Source organism: Triticum urartu, chromosome 5A (assembly GCF_056163025.1).
Source record: "Triticum urartu cultivar PI428250 chromosome 5A, HENAU_Tu73, whole genome shotgun sequence".
NCBI classification, from domain to species: domain Eukaryota; kingdom Viridiplantae; phylum Streptophyta; class Magnoliopsida; order Poales; family Poaceae; genus Triticum; species Triticum urartu.
Genome location: NC_141877.1, coordinates 42,841,846 through 42,852,578, shown reverse-complemented (window position 1 = coordinate 42,852,578; position 10,733 = coordinate 42,841,846).

Sequence of the window (10,733 nt, the reverse complement as noted above, 5' to 3'; positions counted from 1 at the left end):
TGTTATTTCGTTGGCAGAGCCGCCGATTATGTCAGAGTGTTCGGTGTCGGGCAGTGCGGTTGGGTCTGGGCTGTTATTGCCGGGTTCCCCTTCCCATACCACGGATGGCTTAAAAAGCCTTTCCAAGAAGATGTTGGGGGGACTGCATCGCGTTTTGCACCGATGCGTGCCAGGACATCTGCCGCCTGATTATTTTCCCGGGCTATATGATGAAATTCGAGCCCCTCGAACCGAGCTGAAATTTTTAGGACGGTGCTACGGTAAGCTGCCATTTTTGGATCCTTGGCATCAAAGTCTCCATTTATTTGAGATATCGCGAGGTTTGAATCCCCGCGCACCTCTAGGTATTGAATGCCCATGGATACTGCCATCCTGAGGCCATGTAGAAGGGCCTCATATTCGGCTGCGTTGTTGGAGTCCGTATACATTATCTGGAGTATGTATTGAACTGTGTCTCCTGTGGGGGACGTCAAAACGATGCCAGCCCCTAGACTGTCCAACATTTTGGAGCCGTCGAAGTGCATAATCCAGTTTGAATATGTGCCGTACTCTTTAGGGAGTTCGGCTTCCGTCCATTCGGCGACGAAGTCGGCCAAAACCTGCGACTTAATAGCTCGCCGTGGCTTGTAAGTTATTTCAAACGGGAGGAGCTCAATGGCCCATTTTGCAATCCGGCCCATCACGTCGCGGTTGTTTATAATATCGTTAAGTGGCACTTCCGAGGCTACTGTTATTGAACACTCTTTAAAGTAGTGTCACAGCTTCCGGGATGCCATGAATACCGCGTACGCAATTTTTTGATAATGCGGGTACCGTGACTTGCACAGAGTAAGGATAGTGGACACATAATAGACCGGCTTTTGAAAGGGGAATTTGTGTCCGTCCGTTTCTCATTCGACGACGAGCACTACGCTTACAACCTGATGGGTTGCTGCAATGTATAGTAGCATTGGTTCGCCAATGTTTGGCGCGGCCAGGACTGGGTTTGTTGCCAATATGGCTTTTATTTCGTCGAGTCCGGCCGTGGCTGCAGCCGTCCACTCGAAGTGTTCGGTGCGCCGAAGGAGGCGGTAAAGGGGTAGTGCCTTTTCTCCCAAGCGGGAGATAAAGCGGCTTAGAGCCGCCACACATCCGGTTAATTTTTGTATTTTTTTGAGGTCCTTTGGGATATCCAATTGCGACAGAGCTCGGATCATGGATGGATTTGCTTCGATTCATCTACCGGATACAATGAAGCCCAAGAGATTTCCGGCTGGTACGCCGAAAACGCATTTTTCCGGGTTGAGCTTGATGTCGTATGTTCGGAGGTTATCGAATGTGAGCCTCAAGTCGTCTACTAGAGATTCGACATGTCTTGTTTTAACGACCACGTCATCTACGTATGCCTCCACTGTTTTGCCGATCTGGTTTGCCAAACATGTCTGAATCATGCGCTGATATGTTGCGCCGGCGTTTTTTAGCCCAAAGGGCATTGTGTTGAAGCAGGATGGGCCGTATGGCGTGATGAATGCCGTTGTGGCTTGGTCTGACTCTGCCATCTTCATTTGATGGTAGCCGGAGTATGCGTCGAGGAAATACAACGAATCATGTCCTGCGGTAGCGTCGATAATTTGATCGATGCGGGGGAGGGGGAAGGGATCCTTTGGGCAAGCCTTGTTAAGGTCTTTAAAATCAACGCATAGGCGCCAGGATTTGTCCTTCTTTGGTACCATCACCAGGTTTGCTAGCCAGTCCGGATGTTTTATATCTCTGATGAATCCGGCCTCCAATAGCTTGGCTAGTTCCTCTCCCATGGCCTGTCTCTTAGGTTCGGAAAAACGCAAAGAGCCTGTTTGACTGGCTTAAATCCTTTTAGGATGTTTAAACTGTGTTCGGCCAGCCTGCGTGGGATTCCTGGCATGTCTAAAGGGTGCCAGGCGAAAATGTCCCAGTTCTCACGTAGGAACTCTCGTAGTGCGGCATCTACATCAGGGTTTAACTGTGCCCCGATGGAAGCTATTTTATTGGGGTCCGTTGGATGGACCTGGAATTTGACTATGTCGTCCACCAGTTTAAAGGAGGTGGACTTGGATCTTTTGTCGAGTATCACATCGTCCCTATCCACCGTGGAGCGCAGCGCAGTCAGTTCCTCAGCCGCTGGGGCTTCGGATAGTGCCTCGAGGGCCAGTGCGGCTGTCTTGTTTTCGGCGCGGAGCGCTGTGTCCGGATCACTAGCGAGAGTGATGATTCCGTTAGGCCCAGGTATCTTGAGCTTCATGTACCTGTAATGGGGTATTGCCTGGAAGATTGTAAATGCTTCCCGCCCTAGCAGAGCATGGTATCCGCTACTGAACGGGGGCACTTGGAACGTGACCTCTTCGGACCTGTAATTATCCGGCGTGCCGAACACCACATCTAGTGTGATTTTTCCTGTACAGCGCGCTTCCCGACTGGGGATTATTCCTCTAAAGGTTGTGCTGCTTTGCTCAATGCGGTTCCAGTCTATTTCCATTTTTTGAAGGGTTTCCTCATAAATAAGATGCAATCCGCTGCCGCCATCCATGAGTACCTTGTTAAGGCGAAAGCCGTCCACTATTGGAGTAAGGACCAATGCGGCTGGTGCTCGGGTTGTTCTGAATTTAGGTTCATCACTAGCATTAAAAGTAATAGCCATGTCACTCCATGGGTTTATTGTTGCTACTTGGTAGACTTCGGCAAGGCTGCGGAGTGTTCTTTTTCGCATATTATTTGATGCGAAAGTCTCGAAGACTATTAATACCGTACTGGTGTCCCTGGGGTGGCTTTCTGTGGCTTCTGGAATTAGAAGATCTTCACCTATTTTAGCCATCTGCCGGAGTATCCAACATGCTCTAAGGCTGTGAGTTGGTGTGGCACCCTCTGTACTGTGAATTTTACAGGGTCCATTAAGCCATCCTTCCAGTACGGTTCCATGCCCTGTAGAGGGTTTCTGTTTTTTGGTGTTTAACCCGGGTGTCTGGCTATGATGCACCCTTTTCTTTCGGACTGGGTTTGTATTCAAGGCCGGATTGTCCCAAAATTTTATTTTGGTTTTCCAGGCGCTTTCCATCGCATAGTATTTTCGTACTATGGACGCCAAGTCAGTGAAGCGTGTAATATCACGGCGACTTATGGCGTTGAGGATTCCCTTGTCCGTGCAATTATTGCAGAAGAACGAGATTGTGTCTTCCTCGCGGTAGTCCTTTATCCTGTTCATAACCAGGAGGAATCTGGCCCAGTAATGATGCACTGTTTCTTCGGGCTCTTGCCTAACTTGGGATAAATCACTTATGTTCGGGTGGGTGGGTGGAATTAAATCCAAAACCTCACCCAATCTGAGACTCCGGGGCCGAGGAGTTTCCGGACTCGGAAGTTTGGATTTTTGGATGTTGTCCAATGAATCTAGCCCGTTACCTGACTTTAAGTTCAGATCTTGAGTGACGTCCTCCCCTCCACGGATATCCGGCTTGGAGGGATCGGGAATCCGAACATAGCTAGTCCTTAAGATAGATGAAGGGTCGCCGCACTGTCCCTCTACCACTGCAACGTGATGGGTGACCTGGGGAGAGTTAATCTCTCTCAGATCGGGTTTAGGCGACTCTCAGGGCGGCGATGCGATCCAAGAGCTCATTTAGGGAAGAGAGGTCCGTTGGATCTAACTGCTCGGCGAGTTCCGAGTTGACGTGAAGACTACTTTTGATGACCCGAGAGGTCATCGTCGGCGCAGCGGCCGAACATGTGGTCATAAGAAAACCACCTAGCCGGAGAGTTTGGCCGACAGCCAGAGCTCCCTTAGCAACGGTGCCGTCTTTAAAGACGGGACGAGGCATCCTTCCTGATGGCGACGGCACAGAGGAACTCTCAATGAAAGCACCAATGTCGGTGTCAAAACCGGCGGATCTTGGGTAGGGAGTCCCGAACTATGCGTCTAGGCGGATGGTAACTAGAGACAAGGGACACGATGTTTTTACCCAAGTTCGGGCCCTCTCGATGGAGGTAAAACCCTACTCTTGCTTGATTAATATTGATGATATGGGTAGTACAAAGAGTAGATCTACCACGAGATCAAGGAGGCTAAACCCTAGAAGCTAGCCTATGGTATGATTGTTGTTTTTTACGGCCTAAAACCCTCCGGTTTATATAGACACCGGAGAGGGCTAGGGTTACACAGAGTCGGTTACAATGATAGGAGATCTATATATCCGTATCGCCAAGCTTGCCTTCCACGCCAAGGAAAATCCCTTCCGGACACGGGACGAAGTCTTCAATCTTGTGTCTTCATAGTCCAAGAGTCCGGCCGAAGGTATAGTTCGGCTATCCGGACACCCCCTAATCCAGGACTCCCTCAAGGAGGTTGCGCAAATTCCCTCGGTCCTTATGCCTTAGGTTCTCGGTGTTGATCGAGACGCTGCTCCGGAGAATGCACCCGAGCTGAAGTGAGTACCCCTTGACTAATTCTTTGGGCACCGTTGGATGCCCGTCGGAGTTCACTTAAGTAAATTCCTCCGTGACAGTGCGGAGCACGTTCGGGCGCCGGTCCTTCCGTTGCCTCTTCGGTTGGCTGCCATCTGTGCGTGCGCTGGCATCATCAGTGGTGGCATCCTCGGCGGCACCATCAGTGTGGCATCCTCGGCGGCACCATCAGTGGTGTCATCCCCAACGCCACTAGGGGTTGTGTAGTCAGGATCGGTGTCTTGCGCGGCGTCCTCATAGCGGTGAGGTTGTTCGTCCATCTCCTGGGACAGCTCCCAGAATTTCTTGCCGCCCGAACCACCGGCCTCATCGTTGTGGGCCATGTTTCACTCTAAATAGGAAAAAAGTTTGGTCAAAAAGTTGGTTGTTGTCAAGGAACAAGATCATGGTCTCATCATTTAGGTTTTGTCGACACCGAGGCATCCTAAAAGCTAAGCTTTTATCATTTAGGGTTTGTCGACGCCGAGGCACCCTAAAAGCCTAAGCTTTCATCATTTAGGTTCTTATCGACACCGGGGCACCCTAAAAGCCAAGGTTTTATCATTTAGGGTTTGTCGACCTGAGGCCCATGCATAACACAAGAGGCAGTTGATCCTACTTAATTAAGTACTAAGATACCCCGGCCCATGCATTAGTAGAAAGTACCCCATATGTCCGATTTTTAGCAAAGTCATGCTAAAATTCACAGAAAATTTCAGCATGACCTTTGCTGAAAATAGGACATATGGAGTGCCCGAATTTGCCGGAACGGAAGTTAATCGACATTCCGGCAAACTCAAGGGCCTCTCGGGGTACCTGCAAAATCATCACGACACGATGGTCAGAGACAAAACCCAGCAAACTAGCACCACAATGTGCCTCTACTTTCATATGGATGAAAAGGCCACAGACCATATAGTCCTCTGCTTTCATATGGACAAAAATCAGCTCAACTTATGTGAGCTTCCATTCCAGATCTAATAGGTCACCCAATAAAAAATCATCAATAGTTTTAGCTGGAAAAAAATCATGGATTGCTGTTAACTAAAAATTAGTGAAAGAAATTGTTGCTGATCATGGATTACTGTTAATTAAAAATAGAGCATCTGGCTTGTCTTATCATGTTCACTAAGTCCACAAAAATGAATAGGTTACCTAGATCAAACTACTCAGAAATGTTTTGTACCCTTTAGGGCATTTATTTGCTAACTCCTTTGGGTTGTTGCACGCTATACAGTTGTACTCTGTTGTTGCCATCTTGCTTTCTGTGTGAGCTAATTCTGTACAATCAATTAAGCTTTCACACAGAGTGTTGTTTGTGATTCATATATTTAATTGTTACCTCGATCTAATGCGGTGTTCTAAAACTACACATCATTTTTTGTTCTTTTTTAGATGCATCTTTTGTGCTTTTAGAATGATAGAATTGATAACTTTTGGGCACCATTTGGTGCAATAGTATATTTTCTTCCTTACAAATACTTTGCATTACCTCTTTATTCTACCTTCTGAATATTTCTACAAGAAATCTTTCATTTTACTGTATTTCTGAATAACCAACCTCAACAGCAGCCTTCTCAGGTCTTTCAGTTCTATATTTGTTGATGAAACAACATTGTCAACTCTATTTGTTGAAGACATGCCTAGGAAAATGCCGAGACTGAGCTTCTGTCAGGTACTTGGAGTGGTTAATAAAATGAGCGTTAGGTACTTATATAGCCTGATAGAAGCATACTGCCTGCCCAAAAACATAAATAGGAGAAACATAAATGCTCTAAAGGGTACAAAACATTTCTGAGTAGTTTGATCCCAACTTAGTTAGCATTCTATCTGCACAACTAGCCAAACAGGTGTTGATTTAACCTACAAGCTCCAGCATTCAAGCATTCAAGCAAAACAACATTTTTAGGTAGAACAGCAGAGTCACCACTCATTCACATTTTTAGGTAGTTAACTTGGTTGAACATAACAAATTTGCAGTTCACAAAGGTGCAAAAATTCAGGTAGAACAGTAGTGCACAGTCTGATGGTTAATGCACAAAACTTGAGTGAACATCAGGTATAAATTTTACAGTTCACATCACAGAGCCAATTGATTCCTTATCCAACAATGCCCTACTGTTTCTTGTCACCAAATCATTGACAAGAACGGTTCCCTCCTGGCAGTCACTCAGACAAGCACAGTCACTCGATGTAGCCACAGTGTCAAGTAACTAATCGACTCATCATCGTCAAAATTCAGGTAAAACGACAGTGCAGAGTGTGATGACCAATGTACAGAAACTTGACTGAGCATCAGACACATTCATTCGTTCAGGTACGAATTTACAGTGAACTGGGGAGGAAGGGTGGAGAGGGAGGAAGGAGGAAGGAGGAGAGGTACCTGGGCGGGCGCGGCCGGTCGCCGGAGGGGTCGGCGGCGGCGGCGGCGAAGGGATGGCTCGAGGGCGTCCAAGCTCGTCTGGGTCCTCGTAGTCGAAGAGGAAGACGGCGGTGGTCCTCCTGGGTGCCTCGGTTGGTCATGGGGAGGTCGGCGGCCACGTGCTTCATGGGTCGGCGGTAGTCGTCGTCCTGCACCCCGTGCCCGGACTGAGGTAGAGGCGGCGAAGGGCAGGGGCCGACGCGGGGAGGCTGTCGGCGACGGCGAGGTCGCAGAGGCATCGGCGATGGCAGAGCTGCGGTGGTGGGGGGCGCGGGGGCGGCGGCGTCGTGGTTCGGGGCAACGCGCAGGGGGGAAGTGGATCTGGCGAGAGGGGGGACGAAGGGGTCGGGCGAGTTAGAGCTAGGGGGAAGCTTACTAATGGCGCACCCCCGAGCGGTGCGCCATTAGAATGTTTTTTATAGCAGTGGCGCACCCCCTAGCGGTGCGCCATTAGAAATCTTTTTTTAGATAGCAATGGCGCACTACCCGAGTGGTGCGCCATTAGTATGTTTTTTATTAATTTTTTTTGTTTATTTTTTAATATAATTTTTATAAAAACAGTAATAATTTTTTTATAAAAACAGTAATAATTTTTTTATGAATATGAAAAAATATCATCAAATTTGTTATTTGAAAATATCATCAAATGGGGGTGCTCGGCGGCGGTGCTCGGCGGCGGTGGAGCGGGCCGGGGAGGGTGCGGGGGGTCAGCGGCGGCGGTGGAGCGGGGGAGGGTGCGGTGGGTCGGCGGCAGCGGTGGAGCGGGGGAGGGTGCGGGGGGTGCTCGGCGGAGGTGGAGCGGGGTGGGGAGGGTGCGGGGGGTTGGCGGCGGCGGTGGAGCGGGGGAGGGTGCGGTGGGTCGTCGGCGGCGGTCACTACTAGGGAAAACCCTAGCAGCAGCGCGGGTTTTAGACCTATCAGTAGCGCGGGGTTATTCGCTACTGATAAGGCGCGACAGCTAACGAATAGCAGTAGCGTGCCTCCACCCACGCTACTGCTAAATCGACTTAGTAGTAGCGAGTTCCAGGAGGGCGCTACTGTTAATTAGTAGTAGCGCTTCTCCCTGCCCGCGCTGCTACTATTATTTCGTATTTTATTTCTTTTTTATTTCATGTTGTATTCGTACACCTTTACACAAGTTTTCATACAACAGGAATTTAGAAATTGTTTTTACATCATAATGAGTTATTACATCACGGGGTGAAAGAACCGTGTGGACTAGTATCAAGTGGATGGACATCCACTTGAAACTAATCCCCGGTTCTTTCACCCAATGATATAATAAATATCATCATCATATCATTAACAACTTATCACCATAATACATCATTGTCATATAACACCTCCTCAAGATCATCATTTTCATCAATGAGACATCACATAGCAAATTGGTCACTAGTCGTAATCACAAGTACTCCTCACATCATCAACTCTAACACATTGTATCACATAATAAACATATTGTACCTCATAGGACCTACTATATTCTCTAAGGTAAAATAGCAAAAAACAAGATAGCCCCTGACTCTCCATTATGGAGAATGGAGATTATCCTGTCTCCAATTCTTGCCTTTCGCTTAATGTTACTTCCAAGAACCTCCTTGCGAATGTCCAAACATTTTTTCCATTCTTTGATTAGCAAGTGTTCACCGCTTTTAGAAATCCGATATGCACAGGTGAGCTCCTTAGATTCACCTGGATGTATGTTCATAACTGCAAGGCGACCATTCTGATACATCAGATGAGGCACACAATCCATCGGCATTTCCTGTTGAAAAACAAAGTAATAACTTCGTAGTTAGCAATGATGTACTAGTTTTAGAAGTATGCAAAAGATGCACGGATGTCTTAATAGTAAAATATCTTACCAGGGTATCTCCATAGAAGTTACCGTGGTTCAACACGTACACTAGTGGCACGTATTCACCATAATTTGGAGGAGTTCAATAATAGGTATTGTAATTCTCAAGAAAAGTACAATAAGCAATTAGATGATTTTTCTCCTTATAAGTTAATTCGGAGCCATCAGTGTAGTGGGTTTTGTCTACCATCTTCTGCACATTCTTTGAAGATTCAAAATAAGCTGTCAATGGAAATAAGCTGTCAACTATTTTGAAATAAACAATATAAATTAGTTAATAACTATGTTTGAGAAACTCACATTGCGGTAGAATCGGAAGCATATCAACAAGGACCCAAATGTCCATATTGTCTTGCTCGATGTCAGGATTACCAAGATCCATGGTGACAATCATACCCTCATAAAAACCATACATTTAGCAAAGTGCTTCCCAATTTTGGCAACCAAAATGGGTTACGCTCTGAGAATTGTATAGATTTACTTCAAAATCGATATCATGATGGGTCCTTAGGTGTATTTTCTTTGTTTCATAATTTTCATGGTCTTTAAAACCCATCCTCTCTAAGACATAGCGTCTTGCATGGCATGGGATAAGCTAGTCGAATTGTAAAAGATGAAAAATAGACATTGAAATAGTTGAAGTCATGCTTAATTACGGAAAAAACACTTCTCGTTGTTGCGTACCGTTTCAACATCGAAGGTCTCTTTGAGCTTAATGCTGAAGCGCCGATCTTCAGCTCAACGAACCTGTCGCACATACCTCGATCATCGTGGCACCAGCTGCACTCCCCCGGGAGACTGTCGTCATCCGAGTATGACATTTCCTACGTTCATAATTCAAAGATTAAACTTGTACATATTCTAGCACAAGTCATGCCAGAATTCACGGAAAAATCCGGCATGACCTTTGCTAAAAAAGGACATATCGAGCGCCTGAAATTTGCCGGAATGGAAATTAATCAACACTCCGGCAAAACATAGGCCACTCGGAGGTGTAACCGAAACATGAAATAATTGCTTAAACTAAAAAATAACAACAAATATGGCATGTTCAACTAGTTCTATTAATTCAACTAGTTCTTACAAAATATAAACTTAGTATAAAAAGAAAAAAACTAGTTCTTTCTAAAAATGAAGTAGTTCAACTAGTTATTAATTTACTTACTATATTAGTTCAACTAAAACTTAACTAGTTCAACTAAAACTAAACTAGTTCTATTAATTCAACTCGTGCTTACTAAATATAAACTTACTATAAATAGAAATAAACTAGCACATCTACTACTACTAATTAACATCTAACTACTACATCTACTACTAATTAACATCTACTACTGCTAGTTATACAACTAGTTTACCATCACTACTTCTAAAAATCATTATCTATGAACCCTAAAATCATCTACTAACTAAGCAAAGAGAGAAGGGGTGGGGAGGGGTGGGGGGCTTACATAGGGAGAGACGTTGGCGGGGAGGTGCTCGGCGACGGAGGGGCGGTAAGGGCGGGCTCGGGATCGGGAGGCAGCAGTCCTGGGCGGTGGGCTCGGTCGAGGGCGGCGGGCTCGGTCGAGGGCGGCGGGCTCGGTCGAGGGCGGCGGGCTCGGTCGAGGGCGGCGGCGGTGAGGTCGAGAGCGGCGACAGTGTGGTCAAGAGCGGCGGTGGTGAGGTTGAGGGCGGGCGGCGGCCGCGGCGGTGAGGGCAGGCGCGCTCGGGCTCGGGCGGCGGCGACAGGAGTAGGGGAACCGGCCGGGGTGGGGGGGAAAGGAGGACTTAGCGAAATTTTGATTCGGGGGTGGTTAACTCGAACTAGCAGTAGCGCTCATATCGAAACGCGCTATAGCTAACTTATCTATAGCGCGTTTTAGAGAAAACCGCTACTACTAATGGAAGCAGTTATTTCTTTTGTTTATCCCAATATCATTAACACTTTGTCCTGAAAAAACGCTATAAGTCTAAGCAATGTAAAAACATCATAAATATACATTGGTCATCATTGATCTT